Raw genomic sequence first — 12841 nt, 5'->3', positions numbered from 1 at the left:
AAATGAAGATTAGGTCAGGTCTTCTAAACTTTCTACATCTGCTCTCCTGCCCAGTCATAATCATCTTCCTCCTACTGAGCCCTGAAACCCTAGAGAGTCCTGAATTATTCAAAGAAAATTAAAATATTTTCTCTCTAATGTTTTCTAAGCCTCCCCCCAACCCCAAAAAGTCTGTGAACAGAAAGATTGAAATAAATTTTCTTCTTAGTCCAAGCTAAGCAGAACAACGAAAACAGCAACAATAAGACCAACCCATTCCCTAAGAATTCTAGCTATGTGGAGTTTTTTCTGTAGTTGCGGCAGCATCTTTTAGGCAGACGTTGGCTGCAGCCTGAGGAATTTAGGTTACACAAAAGTCATTTTCTTAGGAACATTGTTGAACAATGGGCTATTGAGCAAACATGTAAGTTTTCCATCTATGGACATCTTTTTGTTTGTTTGTTTGTTTCTTTAAAGATTTTCATCTGTGAACGCCAAACTGCAGTGGGTTTCGTCTTCTCATAAAGTAAGAGGGCAAATGCATTTTCTTATAATCCCCCTTCATTCTTATTACCTATAATATTTCATGGTTTCCCTTCAACTCTATCAGGCCTTGGGACCTCTCCTCTGTTTTACTGTTGTTCATTTTTAAGCTTAATAACCACCTCATTCTATGCATCTTCTCTCTGAAAATTTCAGAGAACAGCCATGTAAGAGAAATGCACTCTGAATTTAGAACAGTACATTATGTGTATACTTTTATATTACTTTCCATTTGTGCTCTCCAATGGCACTGGCCGAGCTCAATGGCAAACTGAAATGACAGTGATGTTTTCCATTTGGAAAGGATGGCTTATTTAGCAGATATATAATAACATTTATTTTCTTTACCATTGAACATAGTTTGGTGTCTGCCTCCCAAACCAGTTCTAGGCATCAGCCCACCAAGTTTAAGTTATTTGTCATAACCAAGAAGATTAAAACCTCAGCGCTTTTGTTTTGTTTTGCTTTGTTGTGTTTTAAGCCTTTTCTTAACCCTGAAGAACTGATAACCTATCAGAAAAGCTCCATCTTTAAGATTCGAAAGACTACTATTTTTAGTACCAATTACAGTCCCTAGCAGAGAGTGATAATAACAGCTAATAATTATTGAACTTTTACAATGGCCCAGCCACTCTTTAAATATATAGAGATAGAGAGATAGAGATATAAATAATTAATTTACCAACAACAACCCTATGAGATAGGTACTATTATTATCCCTATGTTACGGATGAGGACATTGAGATACAGAGAGATTAAATAACTTGCCCAAGGTCACACGACTGGTAAGTGGCAGAACTGGGATTTAAACCCAAGACTCTAGCACCCAAGCCACTAGACTATGTTGCCTGGTAGCAGGAGCTTAATAAACCTCTTTGAGTAAACAAGGAGAGAATATAGAGCAACAAAAGAAATCTACGACAGCAAAATTCCATCTGTTCACCTCCACCCATCTTTTCCAGGCATATGCCCTCCAGGAAGCCTCCCCAGATTACTAGAACAGAAAGGACATTGTTCTGTTGTCCCTCCTCCCAGCTCTTTTACCTCCTTCCTAATCGTGGAAAGACCTTTACAGGGGATATGTTTATAGAGAAAAATGTGTGCTTTGCAAAGCAAGCCAGTTCCCAGGAACCCAGATATCAGCAAACGCACAAAGTAAATCTATTCTTTGACCCATTATCATTGTAAGAATAAAACAGGATTCTGGTACAGCAGAATATGGAGAGCGAAAATTCTGCAGAAACCCAGAGTTGTGACACTGGGTTTTAACCTTATCTGTCCCCAGCATTTACAAGAGACCAAGACAGCACGGTTAAAATTGGATTTTATTGACTCATTTGGAGCTCTCTCTTTGGTTCCTTGCTAATGAATCAGACAAATTAACCGGGCTGCTCTTTCTCAGTTTCCAAACCAGAAGTCAAGATTTCTGGTCAGAAGCCCCTGGCACATCTAAAACTGTAGCAGTGGCAACACTCTTTGTGCACTGAACACATTGTAGCTGCCTTGGTCATATATTCAGAAGTGGCAGTTAGACACATGACAGCTGAAGGTCCTGACAGAATGGCCTGACCAACACTTTAAAAAAGCGAAGAGGGGGACTTCCCTGGAGGCCCAGTGGTTAAGACTCCATGCTTCCACTGCAGGGTACATGGGTTCGATCCCCGGTTGGGGAATTACGATCCAACATGCCATGCAGACCGGCCAAAAAAAATAAATGAATAAAAATAAAAAATAAGAGACATGAGAGAGATGAGATCTCTCTCTCTCTCTCCAAACCTGGGGATGTAGTAAGAAGTTGTTCATCTACAAGCCAGGAAGAGGTCCCTCACCAGGAACCAGATCACTCAGCACCTGGATCATAGACTTCCCAGCCTCCAGAACTGTGAGAAATAAGTTTGTAAAAAATAAATAAATAAATAGGAGTTAAACCGAGGTAACTGAGATCACGTGGGAGGAACAAAAGCCCAACAACCTAGCCTCGCCCGTTGGGAAATTTCAACTAAGGCTGGTTTTCAGCCACATCCTGAAGGGCATGAGTATGCTGCGTTATATACATTAGCTCGTTTAATCCTCCCAACGTGATTATCTTATTATCCTCGGTAAAGAGAAGGAAAGTAGAGCAAGGTTTGAACCCAAGTCTTTCAAGCTCTAAAACCCTTCCTCTAACCATTACAAGTCTCATAACTCAACGTACATCTAAGCATGAAGAAATAACCTTTGCGGTAAATACCTTTCTGGAACCAATTTGACTCATTTCAGTAACCTTCCCGGTAGGACTTTATAGACAGTGGAAACCCACTGACCTAAACATATTTCTCTCAAGAGCCTGATTTTCCCCTAGTCTGCCCTTTGGGGGTAAGGTATTATCTCTAGAACACCCCAGTTAAATAGAGATAGGAGATAATAAGTTATAGGTAATAACAAATTTAAATATAGGTGATGATAAATTATTTAACATTCTTGTGGTCTTGTTATTTTATTACAACTCTTCTGTCATATTACACTTGGGTAATAAAATTTGGTTGTTGGTGTTCCAATGTTGTATAATACATCAGGTTTCAAAATCTTTTCAGCAGCATTATTTCATCTGATCGTTTTGTGAGGTAGGCAGATAGGAGACTATTATTCCAGTTTTACAGAATGAAAACTGAGGCTTTGTATTTGGATGTGGCACAATGGCTAAGCAGTTGAGTGGGCACTGGAACCCACCCATGTTTAACTCCCAAATCAGTGCTCTACAGTTATCATTATTCCACACAGCTTCTCATAAAATCCACTCATACACACTTTCACACAAACATTAATTGGGTTGTCCAGTTATCTGTCTCTCATATAGCTTTCAGAAATTCAGTCCATGTCAGTGTTAATGGGCAAATAATGAAAAGATCCAGTATATTGGATACCACAGTGCAATCCAAACAAAGAAAAACATTGCAAGTAAGGATACTCATGGCAATGTGTTAAAGGAAAAATTTAGAAAATAATCCATCAACGAGAAAACAGATGAATAGTGGGGTAGTCATACAATGGAATACTACACAGCAGTGAAATAAATAACCACTAGCTAAATTCAACAGCGTGAGTGAATCACAAAAACCGAAAGATGCCAGTTGCAGAAGGATACCTATAACACTTATATAAACTATAAAAACACAGAATAATACTATAAGTTTGCATATGTGTGTAGTGAAAGTATTAAGAAATGTGTGGAAATAGTAACCAAATTGAGACTACTAGCTGCCTCCAAAGAGCAGAATGTGATCAGGGAGTGGTAAGCAGGGATGTAAACTTGCATATGTAATGGATACCTGGGGGTTGTGATGTTTTTCTTTACACATTTGTGTATGTCTTAAATATTTTATAATACCTTTTTCAAAAAGAAAAGTGAAGAAGGCAATCATTCATTCTGCAAACATTGACTGAGGGCAGGTACCATGTCAGGCATGGTGCTGGGTACTGGAGTACGTGGTGATAAGGTAGACGCTGCACCTGCTGTTACAGACCCTCTCATCTAGCAGAGAAGATAGAAGAAGCAGGTGTCGTGCTAGGAAGCACAGGGGGCTATGGAAGTTTGTGACACAGAGACCAAATATAATTCAGATGACCTAGGAAAGCTTCCAAGAGAAAATGAAACTTAAGCCAAGACTGAAGAATGAAAAGATTTAGTTATTAGGAAAGGGAAGAACAGCCCAGATTAATTGTATTCCAAATGTCCATGTCTAAAACTAACATTGGAGCAAGCAAGGGAGAAAGAAGCATGAGATAAGGCTGGATAATGAGGAAGAAGCCAGACCATGCAGGACCTCCCATTCATTCCTTGCTGCCATTTCAACTTTCTTTTTAAATTGAAGTATAGTTGATTTACAATGTTGTGTTAGTTCAGGTGTACAGCAAAATGATTCAGCTATATATATATATTCTTTTTCAGATTCTTTTCCCTTATAGAGTATTACAAAACATTGAGTACAGTTCCCTGAGCTCTACAGTAGGTCCTTGTTAGTTATCTATTTTATATATAGTAGTGTGTATATGTTAATTCCAAACTCCTAATTTTTCCCTACCCCCCCCCGTTTCCCTTGGGTAATCATGTTTGTTTTCTATGTTTGTGAGTCTGTTTCTGTTTTGTAAATAAGTTCATTTGTATCATTTTTTTAGATTCCACATATAAGTGATAGCGTATAATATTTGTCTTTCTCTTTCTGACTTACTTCACTTAGTATGATAATCTCTAGGTCCATCCATGTTGCTGCAAATGGCATTATTTCATTCTTTTTTATGGCTGAGTACTATTCCATTGCATATATGTACCACATCTTCTTTATCCATTCCTCTGTCGATAGATACTTAGGTTGCTTCCATGTCTTGGCTATTAGGAACAGTGCTGCTATGAACATAGGGGTGCATGCATCTTTTGAATTATGCTTTTCTCTGGATATATGCCCAGGAGTGGAATTGCAAGATCATATGGTAGCTCTATTTCTAGTTTCTTAAGGAATATCCATACTGTTCTCCACAGTGCTGCCATTTCAACTTGACGGAGCCTGGTATGGGGCTATATGCTGACAAGTACAGAACTGGGGGGGAAGGGTGGGGAGGGAAGCACAATATCCTAAACGCTTCAGTGACTTCACTCTCTTGCTAGATCCAGACTTGTTCCCATATTCTCTCCTAATACAGAAGTAATTTCAGCAATTAAGGCAGGGTGCAAAAGACGGGGAGACAGAAAATGTATGTACGCCAGCTAAGGCTTTCCCTCCCCTTCCTATGAAGGAATGGCTCTGGCACATTTCCACATTGAAAGGTGTTTTACCGTTTGTCATAGGCAAGTTACACAACTCAGTTAGTGATTAAATTACCAACAAAGCTGCTATTTGAGGAGGAAAGGTTCAAGGTTGTTTCTTCCTCCTGCGCTTTGGTTTAAAGGGAATTGAATTAATTCTTTCTTAATCTCCTTGGTTAGAAGAAAGGAACATAAAAGGTCATGTCCGGTCTCCCGTTGGTGGTGTAAAAAGCAGCATTCAAGCTCATTCATCAACTGCTAGGGTCCCTGTGTCTAACCTTGGTCCCATGTTTAGATTTATAAACTGTGAGATCATTGTCAGTTTCATTTATCTCTGTTATTAATTTTACTGGGCCTCCTTCAAATGACATTATATCTTCTTATCTAATTCAAACAAACGTCTTACTCATGGCTAGAAGGTAGATGGTGAAATCTCATGGTTAACTCAATAATTGAGATAATCTCATTGTTTTGTTTTCCTAATAGAATCTTGAATGCATTTCTCATGCTTGGGACTCCACACAGTTGCACCAAACTTTTCTTAAAACTGCTGCTCTTGAGCATTCTCTGTGTCTCAGTGTTTCCATGAGGATGGAACATTCTTGCCCTATTCTTCAACTAGCACTTATCTTGGTCTATTTATCTTATACGGAATAATAACTCAATTTGGCATTTGTGTTTGTTTACATTTATTGCGATTAAATATACTGATGTTGTATTAGCTAAAGGAACAGACTTTAGGGTAAGTCCTACATTTGAATCCCAGCTCTGTGACCCCATGGTCACTTAACCTCAGTTTCCTCATCTGTAAAATGGGAACAATAATAGCTAAGTCATAAGGGTGTGGTGGAAATTACATGAGATTATTTTCAGTGCTTTGCCTGGGCTGAAACCATTCAGATTTTAGCAAAATAGATAAAGATACTGTGCTCTGTATTTAGATTGACTAGAAATACAGTTTATCATTTAGAGATTTGAACCTTTGAATTCTGACTTGTGAAAGGGATTTTCTCTGCTTTATACCATCCCGTACTTAGGGCATTTGTATCTGAATCATTAGTGTTTCCTGGATCATGTAAACAAACCAGCCTTTAAGGTCACTTTGATTTGGTTCCATTTTCCTGGTGACTTTCCTAGCTGTCAGAGGTGGGCCCCTTGGTCTGGGGGAAGCAGTACACTGTCCTTTAACACTTTCTTCAGGTGACTGTCCCAAAACAGAGCATTCCAGATTCCCAATCACAGCAGCCAGTGATGCCTGGTAACCAGGAACAACAGCTTGCAGTCAAGATAATGGAATGGGATTATCATCCACAATCAGCCTGCAACAATCATCGCTGCCACCCCAAGCCCCATGCACTTTGTTACATTTGGGGCTTTAATACCTACTCTAATCTCTGCCTGGAACAATCTTCCCTACACTCCTTCTTCATCAGATTAATTTCTATTCATTTATCAAGTCTCAGCTTGTATGTCACCTTCTCCAAGAAACCTCTGCCTCCACAGGCTGGGAATCTCTATTACGCACCCACCATGACATTCTCTGGTTACCCCTATTATGTGTGAGCAGTCCTCATTTTGTGTAGTTCTGGTATGCATGAACTTCAATTACCGCGATTTAGTTATATAACATCAGTCCTCCAACAACACAGTTCAAGCTTCAGTTACCACGGTATATGAACGGTGAGTAATTGTATAAACTTCACTGCTGGCTTTTCAGTCCACAAATCACTTAGTGAAGAACAGATTCACATCATGATCACTAACAAATTATGTCACTTTTTCAAAATTCTATTGGTGAGTGGTCACTGCACTTTTGTTACTCATTTCACACAAAGGCAGCAAAGGGAGTAGTTGTGTTGCCTCCTTGTCTCCCAGTGATAAACCCATGTGACATTTTATAAATATGGATAATTGAAAGAGGGAATTAGCCAGAAAAGATTGAAGTGCAGCAAAGAAATGAAGAGTGATTACCTTGGAAGTCAAACTTAAATCAAATGTACATGGAGTTATAGAAGAAAGAGCTGACCATGGAATGTTGACATCTTTCCCATTGGACGTGGTCTAGATATGCAGCCAGAGGAACTTGGTGAAGGCAAATTTATTAACATAAATGAGCAAAGTGGTCATGACAAAAAGGATGATTGATGTCCCAGAAGAAGTGATCCTGGCAAACCATTTCACATTGAAGGAACTCTCTGAGATACTTCACATTGACATAGAAAGAGCAAAGGGTAAAATGTTAGAAGCTGATCCAAATTTAAAAAGGAGTATGATCATTTCCCAAGACATAGAAAGTACATTTGTTCCGTGTTGTTATATGATGAAAAGAGAAGGGAAGCACTGTTCAAATGACTCTGGATACGTTTTATATACTAATTCTCAATGTTTCTAATGTTTTAAATTACGGAGTACTAAATAAATAATGGTCTTACTATTTTTTTCATTTCCCTGTACATTTATAACCAACAATAAGAGAGTTTTTAAAGGTCCTGGAAAAATCATACTTCTCCCATTGATTACGATCGATGATCACTTTGCCAGCTTCAGTTTGCAGGGTAATTTTTATGGTCCTGCGCTACTGTGCAAAGTGAGAACTGCTGCATTGTACTTAGTTGCTACATACACTCACACGGATATAATTTTGAGTCTGGATGAGTGAGGGAATGAATGAATGAATGAATGAATGAATGAATCCTACGTGGGCCTCCCCTATATAAATACTAGGAATGAAAGAGGATATTCCCTTCCTCCCTCGCCAGTGTGATTTGACATTTCCTCTCCATCTGAATGCACGGCCCATATTCCAAGGAGTAGATCTGCTTTGTGCTCAAATTAATTTTGCAGCCCTGATAATGGCCCTGAAGCTGGGGGTAAGTGCCTCAACCAGCAGGTCAGTGCAGCCACTTGTGAGGCCCCACCAGGCCCAGGTCCAGCCCCAGCCGGTCACAGTCACAACCATCACTGTCTCAATCTGGAGCCGGGTTTGTGATTCAGATACTCCCAATCTTAGACCACGGTCATGGGGCCTAGGGATATCTAAATAAATGAAATTTTCTGTTCTAATATAAACTTCAGTCTGGCCAATAGCTTTTACACCCTCTCCTCCCACATCTTTACTAAAATTGTTCATAAATATCCAGACTTCATATTCATTTTTTCGTGCTGAGGAGTAGTCAAGTGGCCAATATGACAACATTGGCATGACAGCCCTTCAAATCCATGAATGTAATCCCAGGATAATGGAAAACCTAACTCTTCTGGTATTTTTTAGAACTTTTATCGTGATAAATGTGTTGGAAATGAGACTGGGAAGAGAAGGACTCTGAAAGCGGCAACCTTCCCACAGGTTTTGGATGTCAGATAGGTCTGTCGTTAAGACAGTTTCAGAAAATACCACAAACAAACTTATGTGTCTTTTCCTCCTGGGATTCTTCTCTGAGGATGTTTGAAAAGTTGAATAAGCTCTTTCCAAAGGCCCTTAATAATTCCTTACTCCATGGCTGTATTGAAATTTTCTTCCAAATATGTTGTGGGTGTTTGGGAGCTTCACTCCTCCCTCTATTTATCTGGCAAACATTTATTGAACACACACTCTGTCCCCAGCTCTGCCCTCAGCACTGGAATCAACGCTGAGCAGTCAGACATGCCCTTCTGGGACTTACAGACTGATGGCAGAAACAGACACTGAACAGACGAACAAATAAAAAGATTTGGAATTAGACTCATGCCACGTGCCGTGAAAGGAGCAAACAGAGTGAAGGGAGGACAGCAGGAAAGACCTTACAGAGAAGATGGTCAGGGAAGAGCTCTGAGAAGGCGAGACCTGAAATAGGAGGATCTGAGGAAAGACATTTCCTCACAGAGGGGGCAGCAAGCGTGGGAAGTGCTCAAGGAAACTTAAGCGAGGAAACTGAAAATCATGTGTGTAATTGTGCAGGATGGAAGCCGTTTAAGGCCAGAGTAGCTGGTGTGACCCTCTGGAGCTGCCTTTGGCCATGGTGAACCTGGCACGCCCTCCGCAGCCTGATTCTCTCAGCCTGAAGGCGGGTCCACCAAGGAGACTTCCATGGGGAGCCTGGACTTCCCCCCCCCCCCCGCATCTGTTTCCTATTTGCAGCAGACCTGTCCTAAGACTCTGGCTCAGAGGTACCCTCCAAGCGTGCTTCTCTGAAACTTGCTGACCTTGACTTGGGAATCACACTAAAGGTTCTTAGTTCCAGGTTAATCTTTCCCCAAGTGCTTTCTCTTTGAACAACTTAAAGGACAGCCGTTTTCGTCATCATTCCCCGCTGTCTACAAGCAGGAGGCGGAACGGTCTTGCCGGCACGAACACCGGGAGGGCAAGGGGACCCTCCTGAAGGGGTCTTCCTGAGGTTGTGGGAGGGGACAGTGGCCCTGGGCCAACTACACACAGGAGGGGACCTTGCTGGGTTAGGGGCACAGAGAGTCAGCCAGTCTGTTTCTCTGTCCTTTTTGCTTCAGGATTTCAAAAGCAGCACAGCCTACGTGGTTGAAGCTCATGATAGCACATAATTGAGAAAGCCTGTGATGTGAACTAAGCCAGGAAACTACTTGCCACAGGTCGTCATGTCATACAATAAAAACCATAACTGTATGTAAAACAATTTTTAGATAACCCATTATAGGACTCTTTTGGCTGTTTCATTCCAGCTATTTACAGGGACTTCATGACACATATATCTGTTATGACAAGGTTTGGGGGAAATGGGATAACAGAGAAGCTGATCTATCTTCTCTCTGAGATCCTCAACTTCTTTATTAATTAAGAAGGAATAAATACCACTATTGACCTCACAGAACTGTTGAGAGGACTAAATAAGCTGATGTGTGTCAGGCACATGGCCCAGGCCGAGTCATAAGGCTCATAAACGGTCACTATTATCATCGTATTATGATGCAACACTATTTCTCTTTAAAAAAAAAATCCATAACTCAGACTTTCTACCCCTAGAACAAACTCTTCCATCAGTGAGAGCCAAGCAAGGGTTTATTCTGTGTGCAGGGGGATTATTTTTAGAATTTTCTTAGATTTCTCAGTTTTCTTAAGAATTTAGAAATTGTAGTTGGAACCTTATTCTGTGGATGGCACGGTTGAGTCCCACAGAGGACAATTCTGAAGCCACATGGAGTCCAGCAAGTTGCTGGTAAAAATAGTAAATCCATAACTGTCGTCTTGGCTTCATTAGAACTAGTGACATATGGTCTACGCTATATTTATTCTACTTCCTGGGCAAGAGACACTTTGATACTCATTACAATATAAAATAGTTACAATCTATATATAAAGGGCCTAATCTTAATCATTGTGATTTTTGACACCAGTTAAAAAAAAAAAAAAAGAAGAAATCTGTATATTATGGTTCTTAATGTATTTCTCAAGTGCTAACCATGTACCAGCCACTGTGCTCAGTGTTCTATATGAATTGCCTTATGTACTGCTCTACCTATAAGTTAGATACCATGCCTATGCCCATTTTACAGATGAGAACACAGAGGATTGCAGCTATGAGGTATGTGGCCCAATGTTACCCACCTGGACAAACCCCCATCTATGTCATCTTCACCGTGCTCTCTGTGGGACAAACCTGTACCTCCTGTCCAGGCTAACTGTGATGGGTAAGAGCACAGACTCCTGGGTAGGTCACATCACCTCTTTGTGCCTCAGTTTCCTCCTTGGCCACACAGGGACAATAATCCCATTTGCCTCGGTCAGCTGCTGTGAGAATTAAATGAGATGATGCATGTAAAGGACTTAACCTGGAGCAACCAGTCTCACCCTTTAGGAACCCAACCTACCCCTTCTGGAATATCACACTTTACTTGATTGGAAAGAATTTCCCCAGATTGTTTGGCCTGACAGTCCGTTGTTCCCAGCCAAGTTCATGTTATGTAACTAGCTCCACCCCCCTGTTTTGGTTTCCTCAGATGGAAGGTTAATTTTTTATAGTCATTACAACTTCCTTAATCAGTGCCATTTAATTCCCAGTCTAAGAAATATACGTAGTCCTGTGATTCTGTTGACTTCTGGACTAAAAGATTTAACAGATCTCTGGTGTCACATGCTTCTCTGTTCCCAGCTTTCCTCTTCATAGAAATGAAATCTTAAGGATATCCATCAGGACAGCTCTGAATATATATGTATTCTTTTTTTTAAACATATTTATTGGAGCTTAACTGCTTTACAATGGTGTGTTAGTTTCTGCTTTATAACAAAGTGAATCAGCTATATGTATACATAATCCCCATATCTCCTCCCTCTTGTGTCTCCCTCCCACCCTCCCTATCCCACCCCTCTAGGTGGTCACAAAGCACCGAGCTGATCTCCCTGTGCTATGCAGCTGCTTCCCACTAGCTAACTATTTTACATTTGGGAGTATATATATCTCAATGCTACTCTCTCACTTCATCCCAGCTTCCCCTTCCCCCCTCCCCGTGTCCTCAAGTCCATTCTCTACATCTGCATCTTTATTCCTGTCCTGCCCCTAGGTTCATCAGAACCATTTTTTTCTTAGATTCCATATATATGCGTTAGCATACGATATTTGTTTTTCTCTTTCTGACTTACTTCACTCTGTATAACAGGCTCTAGGTCCATCCACCTCACTACAATTAACTCAATTGCATTTCTTTTTTTTTTTTTTAACATCCTTATTGGAGTATAATTGCTTTACAATGCTGCGTTAGTTTCTGCTTTATAACAAAGTGAATCAGCTATACATATACATATATCCCCATATCTCCTCCCTCTTGCGTCTCCCTCCCACCCTCCCTATCCCACCCCTCTAGGTGGTCACAAAGCACCGAGCTGATCTCCCTGTGCTATGCGGCTGCCTCCCACTAGCTATCTATTTTATATTTGGTAGTGTATATATGTCCATGCCACTCTCTCACTTCGTCCCAGCTTACCCTTCCCCTTCCCCGTGTCCTCAAGACCATTCGCTACATATGCATCTTTATTCCTGTCCTGCCCCTAGGTTCATCAGGACCATTTTTTTTTTAGATTCCATATATATATGCGTTAGCATATGGTATTTGTTTTTCTCTTTCTGACTTACTTCACTCAGTATGACAGACTCTAGGTCCATCCACCTCACTACAAATAACTCAATTTCGTTTCTTTTTATGGCTGAGTAATATTCCATTGTGTATATGTGCCACATCTTCTTTATCATTCATCTATCAATGGACACTTAGGTTGCTTCCATCCTGGCTATTGTAAATATAGCTACAATGAACATTGTGGTATGTGACTCTTTTTGAATTATGGTTTTCTGAGGGTATATGCCCAGTAGTGGGATTGCTGGGTCGTATGGTAGTTCTATTTTTAGTTTTTTAAGGAACCTCCATACTGTCCTCCATAGTGGCTGTATCAATTTACATTCCCACCAACAGTGCAAGAGCGTTCCCTTTTCTCCACACCCTCTCCAGCATTTATTGTTTGTAGATTTTTTGATGATGGCCATTCTGACTGGTGTGAGGTGATACCTCATTGTAGTTTTGATTTGCATTTCTCTAATG

Source organism: Balaenoptera acutorostrata, chromosome 2, assembly GCF_949987535.1.
Source record: "Balaenoptera acutorostrata chromosome 2, mBalAcu1.1, whole genome shotgun sequence".
Classification (NCBI taxonomy): domain Eukaryota; kingdom Metazoa; phylum Chordata; class Mammalia; order Artiodactyla; family Balaenopteridae; genus Balaenoptera; species Balaenoptera acutorostrata.
Note: the sequence above shows the minus strand (reverse complement) of the source record.